Below are 9,729 nucleotides of genomic sequence, written 5' to 3'. Positions count from 1 at the left end.
ACTCGACCTGACATTGTCTTTCCTGTCAGTGTTGTGAGTCAATTTTTTGTCTACCCCACGAACACATTGGGATGCAGTTATTTGAATTATGTGGTACCTTAAGAAAAGCACCAGGACATGGACTTCTTACATTAATCATGGACATAGAAATGTTGAAGGATTCTCTTATGCTAACTGGGTTGGATCACCTATTGATAGAAGATCAACTACAGCCTATTGCACATTTGTTGGAGGAAATCTTGTGTCGTTGAAGAGTAAGAAACAAACTGTGGTAGCAAGATCAAGCGTAGAATGTGAGTATCGTGCTATGACACAGGCCATATGCGAGATGGTATGGATAAAACAATTACTCCAGGAATTAGGATTTGTTGATGTCTCCTATTTTAATTCTACTTTGTTTCCTATATAGAATCAACTTGTAAATTAGCCTTAAAAATAGTGAAGTTATTTTGAGAAGTGCTTAGAAATTTTATCTGAGCCTCCACAGCAAAATCATCACTTTCATCTTCTCCTCTCTCTCGTTCTTTACCTTATTCTTTCTAAAAATTACAGTTTGTGATAGTTCTGTTGTTCAATGAATTTATTTTTCACCCAAAAAAAAAAAAAAAAAAAGCAAATCAAGATCTATTTACCTGGAAAAAAAGAATCAAATTATCTATCTTAAGTTTTAAGATATGCAGATGATTACTTCATTAGGATTTTTTATTTTATTTTTTGCCCAAAACTTCATTTAGTATTAATTATTAAATTAGGAGGGTCATTACGATTATTTATTCCCCTCATGTGAAGGCTTATTATGTACACATAGATTGTGTTTTAATTACTTCTCTAAGAATGAAAATATGAAATCCTTTGGTTCCATGATTCTAGGGGAGTGTAAATCCAAATTAATGGTTAGAAAGGAACCACATGGCGCTTTAAATGTTTGATAGCAGGATCTGAGTCTCTTTCGAATCCTTTCTATATTTTTAATTAACAAAGATAGCTTATAGCTATTCATCTTCAACAAGAATATATTTTCCACATTCTTATTGGAGTACTGTAGCATGGGGGTTTGTCTTCTGCTTTGCGTTTCCTAATTAGTTTCCAGATCAAGATGAACACCAAATAAAATTATACCAACAGAAAACCGATTAAGATCATGATATGTACAGATCCAACAACATGGTTCACATATCTGAATGGAATTCACAGTGGAGATCTCTCAAGAAAACTCAAAACAGTAATATAAACTCACACCCAAACACCCAGAAATGAGGACCATGACAGGTTGTTGCTGAGATTTGATTTTTATTCGGCTCATAATGTATCTGAAGTGTATTAAATCAAAATTCAATTACTACAGTTTGGTTAACTGGTTTGACTTCATTCATTTATCCAGTTATTTATTTTTATTGTTCAATTTGGTTTCGATTTGAATTTTGATTCCATTCATTTATTTAATAGCACTGGTAAAGATGAAATCTAGAAAAATCAATGAGATGGCATGCCATATGGTAGACACATCGATTAACAAACTGTTCACATATTAAGTCACACCATATTAAAACATTTAAATGATATCAAGGAGGATTCAAAGAAAACTCCACAAGATCCGAGATTGATTCGAAATATGGAGAATAATTCATAAATATTGCACAATTTTTAAAAGTGATCGATATCAATACTTATGAATCAAAAAGCCTCTTATACAAATATTTGGGGCCCAAAACTTGTTACTGACCCAGAATCATTCGAGTTTTTACCCCCTACTTGATGTTGTGTGACTGTTTCATGATCAGCCTGAAGATTAGCTGCAACGTTGGCTACTCGATACACGGGCGGACCCAGGATGCAATTGTGGGGGGCGCGAAGAATGAAAGCCAGATAACCTTCCCGTTGAAGAAACACTAATGTTTTTTTGCCACACATAATGTGTGGGCCCTTATAAAACCCATTTGGGGTCTCACTTCTAAATTATTTATTAAATTAAAGAATAGACCCACATATATTTTGTGGGGCCCACACATATTTAAAAAAAAAAAGTAAATTATTGATAATGATATTTTTTTTCCAACAAAATATAGATAAAATTAAAGCAACAATATAAAAAATAATATACACATGATTTCAACCCTAAAAGTTAGATGCAAGCCAAAATTTTCTTTAGTAGGAGATGTAAACCGAAATTTTTTTTTAGGTAAGAGATGCAAGAAATCAATGGTAGGTAGTTAGTTTTTTTTTTTGGTTTAGCAACCCCGGTTTTATAAACCGGTGGTTCGACCCGTGTCGCACACCTAGTTGTGGAGGGTGAGTCTCCCAGAGGAATTTTTTGCATCCACAAGGATTCGATACCGGAACCTTGCTTAAGCAAACCAAGCTACTTACCACTTGGACCAACCCCCGTTGGTTATCAATGGTAGTTAAGGTAGTTACCTACTAACTATAGACATTTTATTCACAATACAAAATCAAATAACAAAAATTGCAGAAGAAATAAAGAAACATAGAATATAAAATCAAATAAAAATAATAACAAAAAAAAGATAAAAAGATAAACGATAAATAAATTGAGAAAGAGAAAGAGAAAGAGACCTAATTGTGGAGTAAATTTTTTTCCAAATTTTCTTAACCCACCCTTATAGAAAGGGGAAGATAATAAATAGGAAGAAAATAGGAGAGAGGAAAATAAATAGGGATTGAAGAGTTAGTTTCTAATTAAACATAACATTTTGATTTTTGAATTCCTAATAAGATTATTTTTTCAAAAATTTCCTTTAACCCACCTTTATAGAAACATAAAAGAATAAATAAGAAGAAAAGATCAGAGAGATGAGATGGAAGAATAAATAGGGATTGATGAATTAGTTTTTTAGTATGAATGACATTTATATCCATCATTTTACCTTTAAAAATTGTTTTCATTATTGGGGTGGTCAAATAGTGACATTTCACATGTGGGAAGAAAAAAATTGGAAAAATTAAAGGAATTAAGAGAATATACATAAAATTTTTAAAAATTCGGGGCCATGGCCCCCTCATAGGTCCGCCAGTGTCGATACACATGTTGGAATCTCACTGATGCAAAACCTCTCGCCAAAAATGCAAGATAAGAGGAAAAAAAAAACTTTTTGGGGGTGTGGAGTGGGGGATGGTTATGTGTTGGGGAAGGGTTTGATCTTGAGAGACCTTCATCAACCATTTCATCAACCATTTTATCAAGTTGCTACTCCCATGATGGGATGTCTTATATGTTTCCCAAAAACCATTTTCCAAACCATGTTTCTTATCAATTTGTTGGTTTAGGTGTAGAGTTTTAACTTCCTTGATAGATAAGGAATAATCATATTAGAGCTAGTCCAACTAGTGCAGCTTCAATAAGTTATAAGTTACGAGAAAGTCGTTTGAAGTGGTACAGTCACATTCAACAGAATCCTTTAAGTGCCATTGTACAGAGTAGTGAAATCATCTAAATTGAAGAAATTAGAAGAACTAGGAACATACTTAAGATAAACTTAAGGGAAGTACTGAGGTCTAAGAAATGATATGCTTAACAAGAATCCATGTTACCGATCCCATTTAGTTGGGACAAAACTTCTTCTTATTCGTTTGTTCTTAAAGAGTAAAAGATCGAAGCATTTTTAGAATTACCATCTTTAAGAATTACCTTCCGCCAATATATTTCTCTCAGATGATCACTCTTTGCATGCGCTCTCCAATAGCAATCCCAATCCCTCCATTCGGAACAAACCCAAACCACCCCCCGGGCGAGGCGGAGAGGCGCTGCTCACCGCCTCTCCGCCTCCCCCCGCTCGCCGTCTCCCTCCTTTCCTCCTCCGCTCCTTCCGCCCCTCTTCCCCGCCTCCCCGCTCCATTCGCCCCCTCTCCTCTGCTCTCCGCCCCACCCCTCTCCTCTCGCTCCGTTTCCACCACCTCTCCGCCCCGCTTCTCTTTCCTCTCGCTCTCCGGTCCACCCCTTCTCCGCCCCCGCTTCCCTCTCCTCTGCTCTCCCTCGCTCCCGCCTTTTGTTTTTTCTTCTATCTTCTCTCGCTCCTCTTCCCGTCTTTGTTACCCTCTTTCCCCCCCCGCTTCTCCGATCTGGTTTCCCCTTGTCCGTTTTGGTTGCTTTTTTGTTTTCTCGCTCCTCGGTTCCGGTTCTTTGGTGCACTCGCAAACTCCAACTCGGGTCGTTCTTCTGTCGAGCTTGATAGGAACGCCTATCGGCGGCGGATGGCTGTCCGACCCTCTCCGCACTTTGCGCTCCCATCGCTCACCCGTGGGTTTTGTGTCCGCCCTGGGCGTGCCTTGTTCCCCTTGTGGGTGTTTTTCTCCCCTTGTGGGTGTGGTGTGTTTGTTCTGGGTTTTGTGGACCGATCCATTTTGGGCTTGACCCACCCTTACCATCTTTAAGATTTGAACCTTGTGTACTCATGCCAATTCGAAAAATCTTTCTCTCTCATAGGTAAAACTGTTGTCCACAGAAAACATCTCTAGGTAAAAAGAACAGAAAACAGAAAGAATTTTCAACAACAAGTTATACCTTATTATTAATGCCACTCATTGAGTTACCCAATTTTTTATTCAAAATGTTAAATTTCTTATTACTAACACCATGGTTCTAGGTCAAGGTCAGACGAAGCCAGCCGAGTCTTTAACTGTAATCTTTTTCCTCCTATCTTTTAAAAATGTTTTAACCTTTTTACAACATTTACGTGTAGCTTCTAACAGCAAGTATGTCATATATACATATTTTTAATAAGAGATCTAATTGATAAATTAGGTGAGTCATGCGTTGACATTAATTTAAGATGGAAGTTAACGAATGCCACTGAAATTTTTGCCAGAAAATAAAATATGCCCCATCAACTGGTGCGCGTTTATAGGCAAGTCAACACTTGTCTCTTCTTTATTAGGGGTTGAAAGAGTAGACACATTTAAATCCATCAAAACAGATCATTATTGAGATGCTAGGATTGCTAATACCATGCCACTGCAGAAGCATTTAAGTGAAAAAATGACCCCAATGGTTTTCATTGAATTATAATCTGAAAAAAAAACAAATCTTGTAATACAACTGTTCCAACTGATATTTCAATGTTTCAAGCCATTGAGACATTCTGGAAGAAAGAGGTAAAGATCTCTTCTTCTACACAAAACAAACAAACAAAAGCCACACAACTGTATTTAACATTTCCATATATAAGAACTTCGTACCCCAGCAAAGACTTGAACACGCTCTTGGTGGTTGCAATAGCTAAGTATGGTGGTTTTGGTATTATAATGATTTCTTACCCAAAAAAGGAGAGGAAGGATGGATATACAATAACTAAGACTCCGCCACATCTGATTCAGGGATCATAGCTTGATCCCCCAACTCCTACCATCTCAATGTGGACAAAATTTCATCACATTCTGGTACATACTCCTGCCATAACAAGATTTGAAAAAGAAAAAATCAGGCAATTTCTAGAAAACCTTAGAACTGACTGGTTCACCCAAGACAGAAGACACTTTTAACATCCAATGAAAATATTATATTAAGACCCTAAGTATATACTTTAAGCAATAAACTGATATAGTCAACATCAGCAGGATTAGTAGCTCCAAGTAACTTTCTAAAGAACTGACTGGTCTCCAATTGTTTAATGTAAAGTAATTAATTGTTAATACCTCAAGCTCCCTCACTAATTGCTTGGCTGATGGGGAAGATATGATAATACGCCGCGCAGTTGGGGAGATAAAGCCTTCATCAACGGCCTTATCAATGAAAGATAACAAGGAATTGTAATAACCATCCACATTCAAGAGACCCACCTGCATAAACTCTTTTTAAGTTAGTTTCGAGTAAAATATTATAGTTATAATGCATATATCTTTATGGATCATTGCATGACCAAAGATTGATGTAAACAAAACATGAACTCTTTGATCAAGATTTTTACTTTTCCCAGTTTCCAAAGGAGATGAGATGCTCATCGAATAAAACCTTCGAAACATGTCTTTGTTTCCAATTCTTCCGTGTGAAGCAAGGAAAAAATCACTACTAATCATGAATTTAAAATAACATAGGACCATAGGAACTGAGATTTCCAAATTGGAATATTTGATTTTGTCCAACTAGAATCATGGCCGAAAGTTGTAGACTTTGACTCAAATTAATGTGAAAATGAAGTTCCTAGTCCCTTGAATTCATTAAGTTTAGCTATACATTGTACCTCACAAGTCAAAGCAATTGTAGTCAAAATGCCACCAAATCTAAACTTAATCAACAATTAAACCGGTAATCTTGCATAAGATGGCAAGACCTAATCAAACACTTAATACCGGGTATCATGCATATGACTTCAAACACTATTTGATTCAATTACAGCACAAGAAAAATCTCAGTGTCATGATTGAGACGCATATTTCAAACTTTAAACAAATCAGCAACTACTGAATGAATTTGTTTAACAATATAAATGGGAGAACCCTTACTGGTTTTTGATGGATTCCAAGCTGCGCCCAAGTGATGACTTCAAGCAGCTCTTCAAGGGTTCCGTACCCACCTGGAGTAAAAAAAGAGAGAAAAAAGGAGAAAATGAGAATAGGAATTCATAAGCAAAGAGCAATATTTCTCAGTGGTAAATTTGAAGTATTCAATCCATACCAGGAAGGGCAATGAAGGCATCAGCTCGACGAGCCATCTCAGCTTTCCTCTGGTGCATGTCGGTAACAGCTTTCACTTCTCCAACAGGCTCTCCAGTAATCTGCAACGTTGGAGGGAATTTTTAGGAATATACAACTCAACATACCATGCAGAACATCATATGTAAAGGTCAAATGAGAAAAACATTAATTTCTTGAATGGGAAATTGGCCAGCTACTTCCTAGAATTGATATCTGGTATTTTAAATTCTTCAAACAACCTCCAAGAAGTGAAGGTGAAAAACAATAAACAAGAGAACAATAAGAAAACCCCGTAGGGAAACAGAAATTCTTGATAAACAGATAACCTTATGGGTTAAAAGTCATTCCTATCTAGTCTAGTCAAAGAAGGATGGCACCCGACAATAAGGAGTAAGAACAGCTAAAAAGGAGGACAGGTCTCAATCAAGTTTCTGTTGACATACCTCTCTAGGCATGAGGCTCTTGGGAATAACCCTGCAAACACAACCCATCAACCATAATAAGCATCAGTACCACATCACGCACAGAGTGCCATACTTGTTTTTCTAAGTTACACATAAAGATTTCAGTGGAAATAGGTTTAGAAAAGGCTACATTTCAGTACAGAATAAAAGCTTAACTTTAGTTTGCTTTCCCCATAAGAAAAGCTTCCTTCTTATGGGGTGGAAGAAGACAGAAAAAGTTCCTGAACATTTATACCCTAGAAGGTTCCGAACACTTGAACCCCAGAACCATAAAGTTGCAGTTTCAAACTGACATCTCCAAGATCAAAACCGATTTCACTTTTAATGCTTCCACCAAAGAAGCAAAAATAATCCCATTCTACTTAGAGATTAATAGCATACCAAACCCATTTCATTTCATGAAATAATGAAGAACTGTTCCCTGAATCCTACAACAAATGAAACTTAAACTTGGGGGAAGTTCATGCAAGAGGAAGAAACGATCTGCCTCAAGTTCAGCATGCAAGCACAAAACTGAGAGAACCTCCTATTCTATTCCTACATATTAAATATAGTAATACAACTGTTGTAGAGAGAGAGACAGAGAACGAACCCTAGAACATGGCGCCCGCCATCATGAACTGCCTGAGAAACGAGACCCATTAGTCCCACGCTCCCACCACCATAAACCAGATCAATCCTTCGCTCCACCTTCAACCACATCGAAATACAAACGCACTTAAGACATTTTACAAATAACAAAAGAGCATCAAGAAACAATCATCATCTAGACCTACTAAGGACAATACTAATGTATATTAAAACCCAAAAATTAAACCCTTCTCTCACTCAGAAGTCACGGAGTGATAAGTACTTCATGGAACACAACAATGGAGGTCATTATCTTGGGAGGGAGGGAAGGATAGAGAGGAAGACTGTTTGTGTAGAAGCCCAAGAGAAAACATGCTTACTGAATCATGATATCAAAGCTTGCACGTTTGCTCCCTAGGGAAATGCAATAGAATTTATTTTTTTTTAATTTTATTTATTTGATATTTTTATTATTCTCCCCTTCCCCGGGATCATGCAAGAAGGCTGCCCAACAGACAGAAGGGTTACAGCTAAGCGATTTCTCACGCCAAAAATATACTCAAAACACCCGTCTCTTCTCTTCAATTCACCAACAATAATAATCCCACGTTGAAGGCCTGTTTCTTACAACTCATACTCTACTATTCACAATTACAGCTTACAAGAGAAGAAGGAGGAAGAGAAGAAAAGAAGGCGGAGAAAACTAGATTTGAAAATGCAGCAAGATAATGGCAGAGACGGGTGTTGTTTTCCATTTCAACACTCAAATAGGTAGAAGGAAGAATACCCATGATTCAAATATTCAGGAACCATAAATCTGAAAAATTATATAACCAAGTTTAAACCCATTTGAAGAACACCAGAAAAATAAAGAAGGGACAGAAGAAATCAGAGCAGGACAATTGAGAAAACTGATATGGAAAGTTTGAGTTGCATTACACATTAATGAAAATTACGTGATTGATATTTATTGGATCTAAAGTTTGACCAAATAAAGATCGAAAGAACCAAGAAATAAAAACGAAAGAGACACGGACAGACATACATACCAGTTCCTTGCCCAACTCAACAGCAGCTTCTTGATAGCTTGTCTTGTTCCCTGGACTGCTCCCACAGAAAACGCAAATCCGCACAAACTTAGACTTTGTCTCTTCCATATCTGCTTCTCTTTCTCTTTCTCTTCCTCTTCTGTTTTCTCTCTTCTGTGGAATCGAATAAAACTACTCGAGCACGGACAGGGTAGAGAGCAAATGAGAAAGAAAACGAGAATTTAATATAAAACGCTTCGAACCCTACGGGGAAGCAAGCCTCTTAGCCCTACAGTCCTATAATCTCTCTACTCTACAATCTACACGATTACTTATCTTATATATTCTCACATCTCAACTAACTGCGCCGACGAAGCATGGATATTCTTTATTTTTTTTTATTATTATTTTTTTTTTTGTGGTAAAGAGACATTTTATTAGAAAACAAAAAAACTACCGAGGAAACGACTCAATTGACAACACACTACACAACCAGGGATCGGATAACGACCAAACTGTCTTACTCGGAATAGACAGAGCCTTCCTAGCTAGAGAATCTATCAAACCATTGGCATCCCGTCAAATATGAAAGAAACTACAAGAAACACAAATGGAGGATGGGAGTAATGTATCCTTCGAAATACGCTCAACCTCTCTAGGAATATTTTCACTCTAAATAATAAAAAAAGAAACCACAGATTGATTATCAGAAAAGACTCAAATACGTCGAAATTCGAAAGGCCCAAATGGTAATTAAAAACTAGTAAGGGGTCTTGGAGAAATAAAATCATGGAAGTTGGTTGTTCGTTGAAATTTTAATTTAATAATGGAACCTCTTTAATATTTTCTCCTTCTATTGTGGTCTTAATTTATTTGACACGCTTCTCACGTGTAACCTTTTGTACCACAAAAATGTCAATGGCCGGATAACATGCCCCCCACCATAACTAAAGTTAGGAATGATTGTGAATATAAATAGTACATGGAAATATGACTAAGAAACCATTAATTTCGAAGTA

General features: G+C 36.8%; 1 pseudogene across 1 annotated transcript; it reads right to left on the bottom strand.

Moving 5' to 3' along the window:
• Positions 1 to 5,003: 5,003 nt before the first annotated feature.
• Positions 5,004 to 9,002, bottom strand: LOC149028075 (cytokinin riboside 5'-monophosphate phosphoribohydrolase LOG7-like; annotated as a pseudogene). Its single transcript, XR_016172066.1, has 7 exons — positions 8,732 to 9,002; positions 7,705 to 7,802; positions 7,092 to 7,122; positions 6,629 to 6,728; positions 6,457 to 6,527; positions 5,650 to 5,793; positions 5,004 to 5,404 (listed from the first exon to the last, which is right to left on the bottom strand). The product of XR_016172066.1 is annotated as a cytokinin riboside 5'-monophosphate phosphoribohydrolase LOG7-like (transcript).
• Positions 9,003 to 9,729: the final 727 nt, after the last annotated feature.

This window comes from Hakea prostrata, chromosome 1 (assembly GCF_041222555.1).
Source record: "Hakea prostrata isolate BN-2017 chromosome 1, UWA_Hpros_2, whole genome shotgun sequence".
NCBI classification, from domain to species: domain Eukaryota; kingdom Viridiplantae; phylum Streptophyta; class Magnoliopsida; order Proteales; family Proteaceae; genus Hakea; species Hakea prostrata.
This window is presented reverse-complemented; position numbering and strand designations above follow the sequence as displayed.